Source organism: Pongo pygmaeus, chromosome X (assembly GCF_028885625.2).
Source record: "Pongo pygmaeus isolate AG05252 chromosome X, NHGRI_mPonPyg2-v2.0_pri, whole genome shotgun sequence".
Classification (NCBI taxonomy): Eukaryota; Metazoa; Chordata; class Mammalia; order Primates; family Hominidae; genus Pongo; species Pongo pygmaeus.
Genome location: NC_072396.2, coordinates 118,784,505 through 118,804,687, shown reverse-complemented (window position 1 = coordinate 118,804,687; position 20,183 = coordinate 118,784,505). Strand labels below are relative to the sequence as shown.

At 36.6% G+C, this 20,183-nt stretch overlaps 1 protein-coding gene and 1 pseudogene across 3 annotated transcripts in view; both read right to left on the bottom strand.

Annotated features, from left to right (window-relative positions):
• Positions 1-19,283, bottom strand: part of HTR2C (5-hydroxytryptamine receptor 2C) — a 300,907-nt gene extending 281,624 nt beyond the window's left edge. For all 3 annotated transcript variants that reach the window (XM_054472903.1, XM_054472902.1, XM_054472904.1), the window contains exon 1: positions 18,711-19,283. The gene's annotated coding sequence lies outside the window, so the exon portion shown is untranslated. The remainder of the gene's footprint in view (positions 1-18,710) is intronic.
• On the bottom strand, positions 13,411-13,736 carry LOC129025233 (large ribosomal subunit protein eL42-like; annotated as a pseudogene).
• Positions 19,284-20,183: the final 900 nt, after the last annotated feature.

The following is a 20,183-nucleotide window of genomic DNA, read 5'->3' as shown; positions in this document are numbered from 1 at the left end:
TTTCATATTTTATTAGGTGTTATGAAATGTATTGTTTAATGGGAAGTATATTAAATAATACATATCAGATTTATTGTTTTAATGGGAAGCATATTAAATACTAATAAAAAAATCAGATTTTATGTAGAAAGCCCCAGTTTCTGTATTCCGATTTTATGTACTGTTTTTTTATTAGTGATGTTAGTGGCCAAAATACATACCAACTGAAAGTTCCTACTAATGTGTTATGCCACACCACTACTGCAAGAGAAGTATTCAGAGCTAATTAGAATGACAGGCAATTTTATTTCATAAAAATCCTCTGAATAAGTGTAATTTTAAAGAAGTGTCTTGCATATTAGAGATTTAGAAAAGAAACAGATGGCACACTTCAATCAACTGCTTCTTATGACATTCAACTGCAAATACCACGTATACAAAAGGTTTTTTTTAGGTAAATGCCTCTTCTCTGGAAAGGATACTTTTGTTTGGCAAATCTTGATTGGACAGAATGGGAAAAAAATGAAAGAAATGGACTAGAAATTTAACCTTCCTGAGTTTGAAACTTAGTTTTTCTGAATCAATTTATTGTTAAGAGGAGTACTTGGAGGATGACTTCCTTTTTATTTATTTTGCAATACTAAAATAAAATTGAATAGCAAAAGTAAGGATGACAGAAGCTCAGAGACAAAATTTTATTACTTTCATTTCAGAAGTGTGAAAAAATTAAGAACTTAGCCAAATAAATCAAGACCCTATTGCCTAAATCTAACAACAAGTTTTATTTTGTTTGCCAACCCTTCTTAATCTCAAACAACTTCTCTGACATTCCCAGCAAGTACATCCGTTAAAAGTTTGCAGGTTCTCAGAATAAGCAAATCTACAGAGATAAAAAGAGGATTTCTGGTTGCCTAGTGCTGGGGGTTGAAGAAGTATGAGGAGTGATTGTAAATGGGTATAGGATTACTCTGGGGGGTGATGGAAATATTCTAAATTGTGATGATGATTACACAACTCTGAGTATACTAAAAACCGCTGAATTCTACAATTAAAATGGGCAAATTGGATAGTATGTGAATTACAGGTCAATAAAACTGTTAAAAGTGATTCAGAGTTAAAGCCATTACTTCAAATGAAAAAGCAGATCTTAAAAAGATAGATTTTTAAATGTGAGAACACAGGATCAAATTAAACCTCAATTTTAAAGAAACAGTAGGGGAGTTATGAAAAAGTCCCCTTTGCAAGACAGACTGACTGTATTGTTATAAAATCCATTGGGGGAATACATTACTTTTACATAATAAAAGTGTAAACATTTTATACATGTAAGATTCATGAAAGGCCAGATTTTTTTTTTTTTTTTGAGGTGGAGTCTCTTTCTGTTGCCCAGGTTGGAGTGCAGTGGCATCATCTTGGCTCATTGTAGCCTCTGCCTCCCGGTTCCAGCGATTCTCCTGCCTCAGCCTCCTGAGTAGCTGGGATTACAGGCATGCACCACCATGCCCAGCTAATTTTTTTATTTTTAGTAGAGATGGGGTTTCACCAAGTTGGCCAGGCTGGTCTTGAACTCCTGATCTCAGGTGATCCACCCACCTTGGCCTCCCAAAGGGCTGGGATGACAGGTGTGAGCCACCGCGCCTGGCCTCAGATTTTAATTTAAAAATAATAATCCTAAAACCTGATGCTCTGCATGTGTATGAAAAATGCATTAACATATTATAGTGATATGGAAGGGTGGAGCAGGACATTAAAAAAAATTAAAGACATGGCAAATGTGCCAAACAACTGAAGCCCTATGAAATATTAAAAAATTGGATAAGATACATTCAAAGATCAATTTTTATCTTGACCCTCACGTCAGCAAATAATCAATGCTTGTGTATAATCAGAATGATTCATACTCTCCCGTTGGGGATGACTCTTTTTCATCATTGATCTTAATGTTGTACCATAAGTCCTAGTGACTTCTTTGGTGAGGAAAATGTCAAGTCTTTAAGTATCCAATAAATGGCCAAGAAGAAGAAACTCCATACCTTCTTTATCATGGGCAAACATTGTGTTTGATATTTCATTTTAACTTCTCTGCTCACAGTTGATATTAATTAAAAGTTATCTGGGGCAATTCTGTACCTTGATTTGCAAACCTATCTCTTCCTCTCAACTGTCTTCTTGCTTAAATTGTACCAGCATATAGACTACTAGTGATTTTCCTAAAAAAAATAAAGAGTTTAAAAGCTAATGAACTCAGAAATGAGTAAAAAACTAGTGACAGTTTCTGGATATTCTATAGGTTTTGCTCGGAATAGTATTTGGAAACTGATTCTTAAAATACTCTTAGGTAGCAGGTAGATGTGTTTGGTATGCTTTATTTTTATTTAAAAATTTAGTCATAAAATTTACTAAACTTGACAAGCTTCACTATAAAAATTAAAGAAAACAATTCAATACAAAATATATTGTCAATCTGAGGTTACATGACAGAAGAAAACATTTTAAAGTTAAAGAATACATAAAATGGATCTTTAAAATTGGATCTTACATATACTTTGCATTTAAAATGCAAGTGCCATGTTTAGATTTGAACTTGTTAACTTATGAAAATACATTACTATTATATATGAAATTAGATTAAAATAGAATCACTTATTATGCTACAAAAGTATAAAGACAGTAGTAATTTCATGAAATATGCAGTCAAAATGTTTCAGGTGTTATTATAACTGCCTTTTATTTCCCAGTAAATGTGATTCTCAAGGTATTTTAAAATATTTTTAATATTTTTTAAATATTGTGATTCACCTTTTATTTTCCTACTTCATTGCCAATTATTATTATTAGATAGCATTTTGCATACTTTTTCCATCTTTATTTCTATTAGTAAATAGCTATCCTTCACCTCTAAAAACAAACTGAGATATTTGAAAATACACACATTCCTGATTTGTAGAAGGTGATATATGATTGATGTCTCCTGACTTGTCTTCCATTTAGTTCCTTGAAAACATTGTAAATGAAAAATGATTAAGTAAATGTTATACTGAGAGCATGTTGTTATGCATATTTGGCATATTTTTAAACCTTAAGGCTGTTAATCAAGGTACTATGGAAAAAGAACACACAACCTTTGTAATTAGACAGATATGGGTTTGAATCTTGGCTCAACGCTTTATTAGCTGTGTGTCTGGGCACATGACTTAACCTGTCTCTGTTTCCATTTCCTTTTTCTTAAGTTGTTGTGAGAATTACGTGAGATAATGTATGTACTTTGCAACATGCACTGAGTAGGATATGGTCGGGGCTCAATATTTGTTGATTCCTTTCCCTTTCTCTTTCCTTTTCATTAGAAGTGTCCATGATTTATTTCTTCGACTTCCTCCTATCTCCTAGATTCTGCTCTATATTTACTAGATGGAATGGTATATATAAATAACAACTTCAGTAATACTATAGTTTAAACATTACTGACATAAGTTTGAGTAAATAGAAAATTCAAACTACCTATCAAAACATATATTCAGGATTGCTGTGGGCTATGTACTTTCCTTCTCATCACCATTCCTTTGTGCACACCTCAATGAAAGTTAACTATTTAAAATGTGATTGTAACATATGTGAATGTTTCAATTTAATTTCAAATCAATACAATATATGCAAGGCACACATACAAATGAATCGTGGAAAAGTAATCACAGAGGTAAGCAGATTTCAATCTATAAAATGCACTTTATTTTTTACCTTTTAGATCATGCCATTGAGCTTGTTTGATTGTTCATGTTATGATTTCATCTTTCACATAGTCTGTAGTTCACAGAGACATTGTCCTTAAAAACCACATGAAGGTCACTGGTTTCCTTATAAAAATGACATAATGGATTAAAGCTGGAATTCTGTAGCTAGTGACTCATGCTTGCATTTGTACATTTTAAGGGATGTAATTTATAGAAAGGAAGCATCCAGCCTTGAGCTCTTTCAGACTTCGGTTGCTCAAATAAATTAAGAAATAAAGGCTAACATAAATAAGAGCGCATGGCCTTTCAACTGGTCAGTCATCTAATTTAAACTTCAAAAAATACTCTTATTTGTCTTTACATGTTTCTCTCTCACTGTGAAACATACGGATATTATATAACACACACACATATATATCTTCTACCTATATGTTAGTAAGAATAAAAATCATAATTTTGAAAGTATTCACATACTTGTATTAACTTTCTAATTTTTGAAGCCAAAAATGCAAATGTACTTTCTGTTCATTTTGAATTTATTAAGCATGACATGATTCTCAAGGACAGTATGATGTAGTCAAATTTTTAAAGGCTTTCATTTAATATGCTACATAGGCTTCAAGAGGCAGTGAACCATGGTGGAAAAGAACCTGATTTCAGAGTTAGGAAATTTAAGTTCTCTCTGCAGTTTTGCCAATAATTAGCTGTATGACTTGAAGCAAATCAAGAACCCTCTCTAAGTCTTAATTTGTTCATCTTTAATAATATATAATAATTTAATAATAATAGGCAATATTAAGTCACTTACAAATGTGATCAGTATGCTTTAGTTCTACTTGCTTTATTAGAGTGCTTAGTATTTAATGTGTTATTGCTTTCATAACGTCATCCATGCATTTAGGAATTATAAAGTACTTTGCTGGTATTCCTAAAAATAATCTCATAAAATGGATGACTTTTTGGCATTGAGAACTAACAGTCATGTGGTATTCGGACTATTAATTTTAACTGAAAGTCTATCTACAGCTCATTACTTACTTGTAACTTAAACCAAGGTATAATTCAGGTTTCTAAGGGCTTGCTGATAACAAATAATTCATATGACTCCTAACTATTTAAGGGACCTTACATATTTCTATTGGCATCATTCAAATAATCTAATCCATTGCTAAACACACAAAAGGCACTCAGCTCCTGTTTGCTGATTTACTTATTTTTATTAAGTTAAGGGAATAAAAGCAAGAGGACTGAATATGAATGACTCCAGACTCATGGAGGCTTTTTTTGTTGTTAAACAAAAGTCTTATCCATCCGAAAATCTCTGTGAGTCAGTCAAAAAGAGGTTTGGCCACTCTTGTTTAGGTGATAGTGAAAATGGCACCCAAAAGGGTTGATCCAAATTTATATTTCTTCTTTGGGCTTTGGGGTAAAGAGGTTTTTGTATCAATATTTTCATCCCATGCAACCTCTTTTCTATCTACTGTGCTCCTACAATCTTCTCTGAATTTAACAGTAACCTTTGCTGCCAAATCCTTCGTGTAGAGCTCATATATTTGATCTCCAGCTACTGACTAGCCTTCAAACTACTAAAGATCAGAATTAAGTATTGTTTCCTCTTCTGGGAAGCCCTGAAGTACTCAGTCAAATGTCTTTCCCAGAGCAGAATCTTAACAATTATTGAATGTAACAATGTCTAAAGTTGGGGAAAAACCTGAGAAAAGTTTCATTATTAATATTCCCAGGCAAATATCAATCTTAAATATTACCCAAAACTTTAAATAATGAATGCTTAATTTTTGGACTTCCATTCTTTTCTTTTCTCTCTACAACCTTCTCTTTTTTGTACAATTTTGAAATTTAGCTAGTGTGGCATGGATTGTTTGAAATTCTTTGATCTCCAGGGCTGACCTATCTCCAGAGATCCAGTATCACATTTTCAGTTCTCCAGAGAACATCTGATGGTGCATGTCTCACCATCGTTTTAAACATATTCAGATTAGAGGTGATTCTCACCCCCACTAACTAGTTCCTAATTTACCTCTTCTCATACCATGAAACATGAATATCCTATGGCCCTTTGGAATATTGTCCTTCTGTGTCAATTCAAACCCTACTTGTCCTCAAGCTCCAATTCATTTCCTATCTATGCCAATAAAATTCCCTTAGTTGTTTCTTTTCCTTCATTTTTATGTGGTACACAATTTAGTCCTTCACTATATAATGGCTTGATTTTTGTTGCATGCCAATATAGTTTATCTTCCCAAATAAAAGATAAATTTCTCAATGGTAGGAACCGTAAAATGTTTGCTAAATCTTCCCTTGACAGTTTTGTGACTCTAAGAACAAGTGTTATATTCTCTAACATGTGTTTTTTACAATGTCGGGTATAATTTAGCTTCAAAAAATATTGCTTTGCTTTTTTTCTCTCTTTTTTTTTTTTTTTTTTTTTTTGGAGATGAAATCTTGCTCTGTCACCCAGGCTGGAGTGCAATGGCACGATCTCGGCTCACTGCAACCTCTGCCTTCTGGGTTCAAGTGATTTTCCTGCCTCAGCCTCCCAAGTAGCTGGGATTACAGGCACACACAACCACGCCTGGAAAATTTTTGTATTTTTAGTAAAGATGGGGTTTCGCCATGTAGGCCAGGCTGGTCTCGAACTCCTGGCCTCATGTGATCTGCCCACCTTGGCCTCCCAAAGTGCTGGAATTACAGGAGTGAGCCACCACGCTGACACAAAAAATATTTCTTAAATGATGATGATGATGTGATAGAAATCTACAAGATTACTCAGACAGATCAAGAGCAGGCTGGAGTACCACAAGTTAAGATCTGACTGAGGACAAAAGTTTGAATAATTCTTTTGAAATTATTTTATAGCAACACAAATGGTACAGTTTTAGATTCATTAAAGATAGTGATAAGGTATCTAGATATATTTTCCAGGGGAAAGTAATTGGAAATCAAAATGGAACACTGATAAAAGTCATGAACAAGCTATAAATAACTTCTTTTTCTTCTTCCTGCCATTTGGGATCACCCCCAAAGACTCAAAGGAGTTCTGAATACAAATAGAGGAAACTGAATACTCCTCAAAAAATAAATGTTCTAGTACAGCGGCAAAAAGATCATATGAAATATAATTAAAGGCATCTAGATGAATGTTTGTCCAGAATTTGTTTTCTTTTGTAACCCTTTATAAGGTAATAGCCTATATCCAATTCAATCTAAAAATATAATAAAGGAATAAGACAATTTCTAATCATGAAGCTAAACCATAAACTCAGCATTTACATTATTGATATTCAGCAAGATATTAATGAACTCCCATTTAAAATTCTCCACTGAAAGCTAACTTTGGGATAATATTATTCAATTATTTCATCAATTTTTATACTAATTAAAATTTTCTCTTAAAAATTGTTTTTCCAGTACTTGTATTTAAAGCAAACATTGCTACCTTATCCACATGCACAGTATATTTTAAATGTTTCAATCCAGGGTATACAATGTTAAATTGTTTATCAGTGCTTCTGTATTTTAAAAATATGCCATGTGTGGGTAAGGCAGAAATGTTTTCTTTAAATACAGGTATTAGAAAATGATTATTTTTAAATGCAGAAGGTACCCTCTGTTACCTGGGCTTTGGCTATTACAGGAAATGTGAAAGGGATAGGGCTAATAGTCATAAAAGTAAGAGAGAAGTCATAATAAGTTGAAGCACTCTTTCGAAAAATTTGAAGCAGAACTCAATCAAGGCTTGATTTACTTTAAGGAAACTTTGTTTGGCTAAAGTGCAACCAGATAGCTAGACTTCCAATATATTCTGCAGAAAATGATTTGGGATTTTTTTTATGTTTTAATCTGTCATATTGCTCATTAGTCAGTCTATGTTTATTTAAATCTTGACCACATGCAAATGAATGTCTGATTCTTTGTAGAAAACCAAGTATTTATCATGCTTTTTAAACATCTCAGAGTAACATGACTCTCTCTATATATATATACAAATATACACATATCTATATCTATATCTAACTTCCTGATTGTATCATTTATTTCTAAGCATCTAAAGTTCTCTGGAACTAAATATCCATGACATGAAGAGAGGGGAAAGTACTGGAAATAGAATGAAATTTTAGAGCCGAGCATGGTGGTTCATGCTTGCAATCCCAGCACTTTGGGAGGCAGAGGCGGGATGATTGAGACCAGGAGTGCGAGACCAGCCTGGGCAACATAACAAGACCCTCATTTCTACAAAACAACAACAACAACAACAGCAACCTGGGCACGGTGACACACACCTACAGTTCCAGCTACTCAAGAGGCTGAGGTGAGAGAATCACTTGAGCCCAGGAGTTCAGGGTTGCAGTGAGCTATGATCGCATGACTGCACTCCAGCCTGAGTGACAGAGTGAGACCCTGTCTCAAAAAAATAAAAAGAACGGAATTCTGAATAAGAACTCATGGGTTTGTTTGAATCTGGCTGTAGAATTAATTGTGTGACTTTACATAAGTAATTTAACCTTTCTTACCCTTCGTTTTCTCATTTGTGTAATCAATATAGTAATACTGGCCCTAACTAAGTCGAAGTTATGTTGAAAATCAAATGAAGGGATATACGAGAAAAATATATACAATCTCTAAAATATCTACAAAGAAAATTTGTATTATGGTGTAAAAAGTAGATATATTAATAATAAGGATATTCTGTGACTGTATTATTAAACCCTTTCAGCTATATGTTGCCTTTGTTAGAAAATAAGATAAAAAATTAGGGAGGAGAAAACAGGAAAGAGAATATAAGAATTGCTCTTAGGCTGAAAAAATTTACAATAGGAAATGAAGAAAATTTTAAAAACACATGATAGAAAACATAAAAAGAGTTAAGAGAGAATGGAAAGTAGATATTGGGATGAATCTCAAAAAAACATATCTGCATTAGTGAATCTGTAGTAAGATCAAGAAATTTGGAGTTCTCTACATGTTATTTGTAATCTCTCTTTCTGAAGCCTTTAGAGCTATAGGAATTAAAATAATGAAAACTTTTGAACTAGAAAACACAAGTATCTCCAATGTTCTTTACTATGGGTAAAAGAATTATCTATGTTCAAAGGTTGACAATATGAATAATGGGAATTGTTTACATTTATGAATTGCTTACATGTCAAAATGCCTTTTGCCAAGGCATTTTGATCCATTTAACCTTTACTTCTTTTTCAATTTCTGTATATTTATTAAACATTTTAATATTGAAAACTGTTTTACACCCATCTCTCTTCTCCCCAAAAGTAAAATATCTATTATGGTATGATTCACCATTCAAGATGTCTAGAAATCTTCTAGAAACCCTATTGAGAAAAAAAAATGATAATTATTTTTAGTAACATTTCTAAATCCTAAGGAAGTTCATTTTTTTATATATTAGATTAACTATAATATATGGCTTAATTGTTTCTGAAAATGCAGGAGAGTTTTATCTGTCCTATCACATAGTTAAGTAACTTCTTTTGTGTAGAGTTTGTAGCTGCACAGTTTAATTTATTATAAATCACCTAAAATGAATGTTTACTTTATTATTAATAGCCAAAGATATCTTAAATTTACTTTAAATAACAAAAGACAAAAAGAAGAGATGTTTTCAATCACTCAGAAATCTTTAAGACATGAATCATTTCAAATGTAGGGCACTGGAGTGAATGGAAAATGACAAGTTAGAGACCCGAAGTGAATATTGACTTGAGATTTTATAAGAATTACTTAAATAGCTGAAGAGTCATAACCATTAATCTTCTGGGGCATAAAATCAACTACCTGAGTATTATTATTTGAAGTGGATTTTCAGAACTAGAAACTGTTGATATTTTCTTAAAGTTGTAGCATTTGAAATTATCTCAGTAACCATCCAGTCTGATTTTCTCTTTTGACGGAGGAGGACATAGAGGCTTATAAAAGACTAGAACTTAGGTCATTTAACTCCAAATTTGCACTATAAATACCTTTCCCACAGTGTTTGTGTCTTTTTATACATTAATTATTCAGCAAATATATATTGAGAGAAGCCACAATATGTAATGATATATGCAAACAGTAGCTGGGGAATATAAACATGAATAAATTATAATCTTTGTTCCATGTGAATTTATAATCCAGTAGGAAAGATAAGACTCAAATTTAAAAGTGACGTGATGCATATAAAACCTTTAACACCAGGCCTGCCTCTAAAGTATAAGTTAAAAACCAAATAACAAAAATAAAATGCGATAGAAGCCGGGTGCGGTGGCATGCACCTGTAGTCCCAGCTACTCAGGAGGCTGAGGCAGTAGGTTCGCTTGAGCCCAGGAGTTCAAGGTCAGCTTTGGCAACATAGCAAGACTCCATATCTAAGGAAAAAACAATGTAATACAATGTGCTAAGTGCCATGTAAGAGGTGCAAACAATTACGTCGATTTTCTTAAAAATTTAAAATGGAAATTCTGGTGTTCTTATGTATGTGAGTGTAACCTAGGTGACTTTTTAAAATATGGCCAGTAGTCTTTTTACACTGCACACACAAAATTATAACACATTTGCATTCTAAGCATTGCTTCTTGGCTTTGTAGTCTGCATTATATTCTTCTTCCTCACCCCCTCCAATCAAACCGTACATCTTTCTCTGAATTAAGCATGAGGATTTGTCTGCAGTCATTTCCTAATGTTCCCTGTTAGCTGAAGCTCATCACTTCATAACCCACTTTAGAGTCCCTGGGTTTCATTCTGATATTCAGCAGCTACTTTGGTAGCTGAAAACTTTTGGCCTTATCTATGCTCTGCCCAGGAGTTGGGCAGCATTATTTGGTGCCATTGTAAAGAGAGTGGGAGATGTGCAGAGTTCAAACATGAGATAGGGAGTTGTCTGAAGTGAGCTTTCAAGTACTAACCCTAAGAGTCTATAATCACGATGGAATTTAAAAGGTGGCACATTTGAACAACATTTTTCAGAAATAATTCTGAAGCTGTATTAATGGACTGAAATGGGGAATAATTAAGAAAAGTTATCCACAAATGAATCCAAGGTAGGAAGGACAAGCATTATTTTAATTATCGTGAGAAATTAAAGAAATCTGAGAGAAGGGATAGAGTGTTTTTTTAAATAATTTCTCACTCTGTGTTGTGATAAATGTATTCTGTATTATACTAGAGAAACAAATGAACTTTTATTTGATCTTGTTGCTTCATTCTCAATCAAGAGACTCAGAATATCCACTATGTTTGTACAAATTTGGCTGCCCTTCTGAAAACGGCACTTACCCAAAGTAAAGTACAAATCTATGGTAAAAATTCAAATTACTTTATAACAATGTATTATCTTCTCAGCATTCAAATGTTTTTCACTTTTAAATTCTGAATTAGGTTGGTGCAAAAGTAATTGCGGTGAAAACCACAATGGTGAAAACTACAATACTTTTGAACCAACCTAATAAAATTTGTGGGCGTTTTCTCCATGTTCTTTTCTACATTTTATATATTATACAATTTGTGACTCTATATTTGTAACCTTAGGGAAGTAAGTCATATAACCTCAGTGGTTTCTGTATTCTGTATCTGTTTATAACAAAGGATCCTTACAGAAAGATTACCTAGTGTAAGGCTCTCATTTTGGAGTTGTGGAAACTGAGGCCTAAGTTAAGCAAATGACTGGACCATTTTTTCTTCATTCATCCTGAGTGAGAGAGTAGGAAAGAGAGAAATCAATGTTGCCTATACCATAAATTGCAAAACTACATTATTACATTGAATTGCCTTTACTGTCTAACAGTACTTATTTGTTTCTTTAGGGAAGTATTGTAGAATATGTTTTTCACCTCACTAGCAGCCAACAAAGTGTTAAATGTACATTAAGCCCTCAACTGAAATTCCCCTGCTGAATTTCAACTAAGCCATTGCTGAAATTCCATAATTCTTACAGGCTTTTCTTAATTCATCTTCATCTTACAGTTCACTAATTTGGCAGATAAATATGGACAGTGGATTTTATAGATTTACTTACATGAAATTTAGGAAATTGGCTAAGGTTTGATAGTAGAAGCAGGAAAATTTGACACAGACAGTTACCCAATGACTGGTGGGTAATAATCCTCCAAACTAAAGAATCTGCCCTTGCTAACTTAAATAATACTTTGGAGAGCAAGTCATTGTATCAATGAATAGTCATTTGGGCGCATAATTCTACCATACAAGTTCTTTTCCATTTACATAGTGATTTTAAAAATAGATATAGAGGTATGATGAAATGACTAAATAAATAAATCTATTGAGAAACCAGCTCATTTCTGCTTTTTCAAAATGAAGTTTCAAAAAATATTTGTTGGAGAGACACCAGATCTTCCTTGTTTTACTTCCTTCAAGAATGAAGTAATCAACTTCTTTCTGAATCTATTTTAGACTAACATTACATTTAAAAATAAAAGATATGGGCCTATTAGACCTCTGGGAGTCATTGACCAACCAAAAATGCTAGAACAATCTACCTACAAGCCACAAAGCATTAAATTAACTGTTTAATCTAAGATTAAAAAAAACTAATAGATTCACGATGTGATCACTCAGAGCAATTCATTAATAGTAATGTCTGATTTCCTTTAACATTATAAAAAGTAAGGAAATAAAGCTCTTATTTACAAGTTTATTTGCTGCAAAGGCATTCAGGAATTGTTATTTTAAAAAGAAAACTTGCGCTTCTTTCTGAGCCATCAACCCATACCATAAAACGTGTGCAGAACTCAGTTTGCTAATAAAAAGAGAATTCTATAGCCATGCATGTGGTCAATGAAATGGTCTCTCTCTCTCATATATGTATATATAATGGTGTATTTCACTGTGAAATGGAAAATAAAACTGTGGTAGGGCTAAGCTTTAGCTAAACTAATTTAAGAAGATTTATAATATTTTTATTGCCCTAAAATATGTTCAGAGAAATTACCTGAAATCATTTCAGGGGAAACTGTTATTCTGTTAGATGCCTTGAATTCTTGAATATTATTGTGCAGATGTGCTAAAAATTCTATTTTAGCTCTTTCCTTCATCTTCTTTCACCTTTATTTTAACCATTGGAATACAATACAATCAATCAAGATATGTTAATTGACTACCTACTATGGGGAAGGCACTTATCATATATGTGGGCTAGTCAACAAAAGCTTCCTGCAAGAGGTGGGGCTTGAAACGGACCTTGAAGAACAGACAGAATACAGATATACTTGGGAGAGAAAGCTACATACCACAGTACTGGACTTCTCCAATCTTTCTAGCAATAAATTCTTTTTTAATCACTGATCAGGTTTTTTGTCAATTTAAAAATGGAAGTAATAAATGGAAGTAATTGGTTTGGTTTTCGAATTTTTAAAAACCTACTTTTAAAAAGACTTTAATCATACTTAGAATTTTCCCAAGTATGGTCTTTCTACCCTGAAATAACTTTAGTCTAAGTATTGTACTCAGATATGGTTTTTCTACCTGGGCAGATCAGTAAACTAAAAAACTGGCAGTTACTTTTTATAGCACCTATTTTCCAAGTCATAGCTATCAAATTACTTTTCCTGACTCTAGTATGAAAAGGAAATACATGGCAAATGGGATCAGACAAGACTTGAAACCTTCCTGATATATGATAAATAATTTTTAACACAAACTCAAGATTTTATTGTCTTCATAATAAAACAAAAGATGACACTTAGAACTGGATCACTTGGACCTTTCTCTTCTTATCTCTTCCCAGTTCAAAATGCTTGCATCTTTTAATAGCAGCATTCTCTTAGATCTGCAGTTGGGCTCAGTGCACTCAAGCCTTAGCACAATCTTCTTTGTAGTTGTAGCTTTTTTCCAAAAAATCGGCTTAGTCTGCCCACCATATTCACTGTGCTGCCTGTCATAATGCTGCTTTCCCTGGGCATACAGAGAATCTTTGCCCTTCTTGTACTGTGTCATTTTGTGGGGTTGGTGCTAGCCACACTTCTTAAAGAAAGTCTTGTGAGTTTTAGGAACGTTCACCATGTTTGCAGGAGCGCTATTGGCACAGAAAGAGATAAATGATTTTTACTGATCCTTCTGTCACTCGGTCTTAGACCTTCAGAGCTTCTATTTTACTGCTTGAATTTCAAGTAGGCAATATTATATAAATTACCAAATACGAATGGCTTTTGTTGTGGTGTTACATGTAGTAGAAATCTGTGGGTCCAACTCACAGTAGTAACATCTGCCTGTTCAGTCATCTCTACATACAATAGCATTATTTCCCTGACTTCATTTCTGTCTTTGTATTCTCTCTGTAACTCCCCTGAGCTTCACTCAGCTTCTTGTCCCTCTCAGTCTCTCAGCATTAACAGCACTTTCTCATTTGCTCTACTTCTTTATTGGTAGGTGAATCTCTAGATGAAATGTTGCATGTCTATCTCATTGCCTTGCCAAGCAGCATATCAAGGATTAATGGACATTGTCCATTAATATCCTCACATTTACATGCAAATTTGTTCTGTTAAAAGACTAGTTGTTACAGTATGAAAGAAAAATTAGCCAATTTCTAAATAGAGGCAATAGTTTGTTGTTTAACAGGACGGCCTCTGGAATAAAACTGCCTGGTTTCAAGCTTGGTTTTGTTCATTCAGTTTGAACAAATTAACCTCTTTGTATGCTTCAGTTTCCCTAACTGCAAACTGGATAATAGTAGTACCTTCTCATGGGGTAGTCATCAGGCTTATATGATTATATACCTGTAAACCTCTTAGAACTGCGTAGTGCATGGTAAATGTCAATAAATAGTGGCCACTGTTATCATCTTTTATACCTCTCCTCTGAAGAATAATTACTTGCTAACTTGGGCAAGTCTTACTACTTTGATTACAGGAAGCTATAATTGAAGAGTATTCAGTGAGTCTTGATTACTGAGATAAAATGGGAGATACGTAAGTTTAAAATACACTTGCAAAAGATTTGAACACTGACATTTATTCGTAAGCATTTACTGATTAGTTTAAAAAAGACAACATGTTTTATGAAAAAGTAAAGGAAACCCTAGCCAATTCATTCACTGCTATCCTTGTCTAGATATTAGTTGACATTATCTTTGGTTTCAGTGGTGTTCAGTTTTCACTTTTTATTTTTACATTGAGCTCAACCCCACACCTTGCCATTAATGCTAATTCAACTCTGAATTTAAATACCCATATATGACTGGTGGCTGTTGCACTGGACAATGCAGTTCTAAAGGCTTTCTAATAGCTTTCAATAAATTTATGCATAGTTCTTAATAGGTAATAATAACAGTATGTTACCCAAAGGTGTACTTGTATTTAAAGGAGACAATGACTAAGATGAAAGAGGGAAATTCCTGAATGTAGAATTTCAAGTTATATGGAAAACCACGAAAGCTACTAGTTTAGGGACCAGAAGGCCTTTCTAGTGCTTCTCAAATTAGACCATGTAAGTGGTCATCTATGCATAAGGTTAACCATAATTAAGAAGAATGACTGTATCAAATGTACAATGCTGTAATAAGCAAGTATTTTAGGAAACTGCAGATGACACTGTCTTAGCCACAGCTGAGAGGAGGAATGAATAGCAAGGTTGAAGTAGAGATGCCGGGTAGAAGGAGACAAAAACAGAATTAAAATTCCATCTTATGTACATCTTATTTGAAATCCTGATTTCACTGTGTCGTTTGTGCATTAAAATATCAGAAGTGATTGGCAAAGAGTTGTTGCAGGTGAGCGTTAGTATTAAATCTGCTAATGACTTGCCAAATGATGATGCAACTTAACCACTTGGTTGTTTTCAATGTTATTTGTCTAGAATGGAGATGACTAGACTGTTTTGCAGCAATGTTCTCAGTATATGAAAAAGGCTTCTTAAAATGTCTTGAAGAATGGCAGTGTCGGAGAGATCCATAATTTGAGCACACATTAGACTGGAGATTGATGATTTCTTTTTGAGGTTCAACAGTACAACATGTAGATGAAATGACATAGGTAGCCTAGAATGCTAACAAATAATAAATGTTGCTTAGTGCAATAATTTAAAATTTTCAAAGTGCTTAATACCCATCTGTTTCACAACAATCAGGTGGGGTTATATATGATACCGACATAAAATATCACAATAATATATTATTAACTTCAATTTTTGATGAAGTTTTCCTAGTTTGCTCATGGCTACCAGGCAGCTAGAGGAACATAATTTAGCAGTTCTTCCACTAGACAACACTAAGCTGTATCAGATGCTTTACTAAAATAATCTCAGTACACGTACATCATCCTTTTGTGAGGTATTCCATTGCTATGAAAGTGAGGTGGTAAGATCCTCCTTAATAATACTGGAAAAATAGTCTGGAGCTTCAGGAGCCATTAAAACCTGGGAATTAATTATCTTTCAGCAGGCTCAGCAAACTGCAGCCTCCTTCAATCTCAGGCCTTAAACAATTTAATAAGAATAGCTGAGGATATTTAATGTTGGTTACTATAATCTCTCCCCCAAATTTTGTTTTAATCTTTGTGTTTCCCTTAGCTGGAGAGGGATGACGTTTCCTTGAAGGAAATACATGGAACAGTAAAATTATTGAGGCTTGACTCAATTATAATGTTGGACGAATCCATTAGAATGTTAGGCTTTTTAGATTTTACTTTTATTGCTCTTCCCAAGTAGACTTGGAAGTACAAATAAATATTTCTTATTCTCTTGCCTTAAATTGACTTTCGAGAATACCTTGAGAAATTGAGGGGAAAAATCTAATGGCACCAATAAAATGAAGGATAATAATATCTTCATCATTCATAGACTTGCTATGAAGACTATATGAAATAATATATATTTTATATATATATATATATATGTATATATATGTAATGGTCCTGGATCCACGTCTGGCATCCAGGAGGTTCCCAGAAATATCAGTTCTCACCTCTCTTCCGATGAATTCATACTGCACAAAAGCCTGTTACGTTATCTGAAAAAGTCATCACTGTCATCCATGACACCTCTAGATGGAGATAAACCCCTCAAGAAAGCATAGAAAGGGTTAATAACCCTCTCTAGATAATGCAGATAGAAAAACACCGTCATTTTTGCTAAAGCACCCCAAATCCTACCTTGACATTGCAATCAACAAGCCTTATCCACCTTCCGAATTTCAGGACTTGCGTTGGGCTTGTTGCTGTAGATGATAGACGCTATTAGGAAAGAAATCATGTTGATGAAACAAATATTTTCTTCCCTCCCCAGGAGGATCAGGAGAATTTATTTAAGGAACGAAAAATATAATTAAATATTCTATAACCTACCTCCCCAAAATATGGACAAAATTATTTATTTCCCCCCACCTGTGGGGTGGAATGGGGGGGCATTGTAGATGATTCCCAAACAGCCAGGTGCTAAGGAGATTATACTCTTCAGAAAAGACAATATTCAGTATGATTTCGGTACTGCAAAAGAGATGCAATGATCACGGTAGATATCATTTTCTGTGGGGCATGTCAGTTGGCCTTTGTCATTGTCTCTACACATATGTAGCCAACTACACAGTAACACCTTGTTTCTATTGCACTCATATTTTGATTGTCAGAATGGCTGATATGTACGTAAACTTCTTCATGAAAAATTTAAACTCTGGAGCCCAGATATCTTTTTTCATTACTGTGTATGTGAGGTCGCAATTGTCTGCAAACTGGGGAGCTTGGAGGTTACTCAGTGCGCCGCATTTCCTCACCCCCTGCCCCCCAAATCATCTTAGCTCAACCGTGTATGAGCGTCCCTCGGTTAGCCTGCCTAAAAGGTATGAGGTAAGGGGCATATGCACTTAGTGTCTCAGCAATCAGAGGCTTCCATGGATGGGACTTATACTGGTAATATTAATGAAGAAGCTGCGCGGTACTGGCGGTGATTCCAGACCAAATCTTTCAACTGCCGAATGTCACTCGCTGAATTTTGAGTTGGGGAGCTCTGTCGCTTAAAATACAGGGTTCTCAAACACAATGCAAGTGTTTGTCACCTCAAGTCGCATACTACCCAACAGGAAGCAAAAGGCAAAGGGCATGGCGCAGAAAAGAAACAGACACACAGACACGTTTTGCAATGACGAACTTTATGTGACATCAGGAACGGCAACCTGTTCTCATGTTTAGCAATTCCGAGGTACGCTGTAAAGACTGCTTGTCAGGTAAAACTGAGTACAGGAATAAGAGGCAGCGCTGGAGACTTTTTCGCAATCCTTTTCAAAATATAAAACTGTAACCAAATGACTTAGATAAGCTAATTAATTATATAAAAAAAAAAAAGGTTCACTGGATGCCTTTATCCTCTCCTCTTAAGCTTACGTGACCATCAGCAGCGCTGTTCAAATTCAGCTAACAGCTGTTAGACCAAACACAGATCCGCAGTGTGTATCTCCCCAGAGTTACGGATGTTCGCTGAGACCCGCCAGAAAAATTAGGGTCGGTTTTCAATGAGAACATAATAAAGGATCCTTGGTTCCGCCTCTGCACACACTGCCCCAAACCTTGCGCCCCCTCCCACTTGCCGGCTGTCGGATTTCTGAAAATTGTAGTCGGTCCTGCAACTCAGTTGCATCTTCCGCAGCCCGACCCTCTACTCAGCGACATTGCGTTCAGTTTCCCTCCTTTCTCTCCTCCCACTCCTCACTTCTTGAGACCCCACCCCCGCCTTCCGTTTCTGTCTCGGCTTCCCCCGCGCCAGGTTCTCTAGACCCCCGCCTCCGCCCAGCGCCTTCATCTCGAGCCCCCGCTCCCAATCCCGTTAGAGACTTCTATGCTCCTTCCGTGGAACCTAAGCTCCTCTCTTCTTCCAGAGACTCAGTCTCCACGCGATTTGCGCGTTCAGAGTCCCTCCCCCCAACCTCCGCCAGGGCCAGTGCGGTCCTGCAGGCTGCAGCCATCCAGGACCTGTCCCCGCTCCCCACCCCATCCCCCGCCTAAATCGTTGGGGTCTCGGCTAGCAATGCCGCCCGGGGCTCCAACTTACCACTAGCGTCCGGGAGGAAGACCAGGCAGCGGTCGCCGCGGCGGCAGCTAGACGAGAAACGGACTCGGCTGCAATCGCCCAGCGGAGCCCGCGGCAGTCGGTGCGCTGCGCTGCGCTGCGCGCCGCAACCTCGCGCCTCGGCGGAGGGAGAGGAACGGAGGGAGCTCGGCGCGATAGGAAGCGCCGGCGAGTCGACCTCCTTTGGGCGACCGTGCGCCCCCCGGCTAGGTTTGGCTCTTTTCACTCCGCTATCTTACTCTAGCTTAGTAACTGACCACCTCCAGCATCTCTGCACTAATCGCGTCTTCTTTCTTCTTCGTTGGCCCCTAACTAACTACACTACTCTAAACGGACGAAGGCCATCACACGAGCACCACGACGGTCTCGACGACTCCGACGACAACGATGTACAGACAGAGAGAAGAAGAGTTCATATGCAATCGGCAGGTAAGGGGCAAGGCAGGCCAATGGAGCAGCCAAGGCTAGCAATCTAGCCGCTCCAAAGGCAGTATCGGGAAGATCGGTGCATCTGAGGAAAGAAGCGTCCTCGGCAAGCACCAGAGCGCCTACCTCGCGCGGGTGAATCTGCACCACGCTCTTGGGCCAAAAGCGGGATGAGGGGAGGAGCCAAGAGCAGCCAATCAGCACTCAGCATTACGTGGCCCCCGGGCCTGTTTGGACCGGTCTCTTAGTGCATCTGGAGCCTGCTGGCAGGGGGCGCGAGACCCCATGGTGGAGATGGGGGTGGGGGTGATGATTAATCTGATTCACAAGGCCTAGAGAGTAGGGGGAACCAGGATCAGCCATGGCACCGGATAGAGGGAGAGGGAAGGCTTTCTCAAGAATGTACCCTCAAAGATTCACAGCATACCCCTCCCCAAACACACACACACACCCCTGTACATTTCATTTCAACAAACAGCATTCTCAAGTCTTGCAAATTTCATCAAGCTTTGAAACTCCCTTCAAGGGTCTCTGTTCCGACTCTTGCCCATTCCTCCAACAGTAGCAACTGAGGCACTCACAGGGTCAAACATTTGGTGAGTGTGCAAAGGCCACAACCCTGTTATAAGGCCCACTTCCCCATCCTTGTCTCCCTAACCCCAAAGGAGAAAGGAAAGCTCTTGGCCTTCCAGCCCCGGGAAGGCGCAGTTTAGTTCCTTTCTTGACCCCACAGGCCTCATTAGAAAGACACCTTGAGGGCAGCTCTTACGGGTTTCCAAGGGGGTGAACCTATCTCTCTGGCACAGGGCCTTGGGCCCACAGCCAGTCGGTTGCCCAGTCGTTGGTGGGGAGGGAGGGGGGCTGTCAATGCAAGGTCAAGGCAGCAAGAGGTGAACCACAAAGGCTCTCTTTTGGCAACTGCTGGGATGCCTAGCTGCAACCGGTCAGGCAGAGCTCTTTTTCACAGGCTCCCAGGCGCCACCGGGCAGGTGCCTGCGGTGTCCTGGCAGCAGCGCAGAGAAGGGTGAA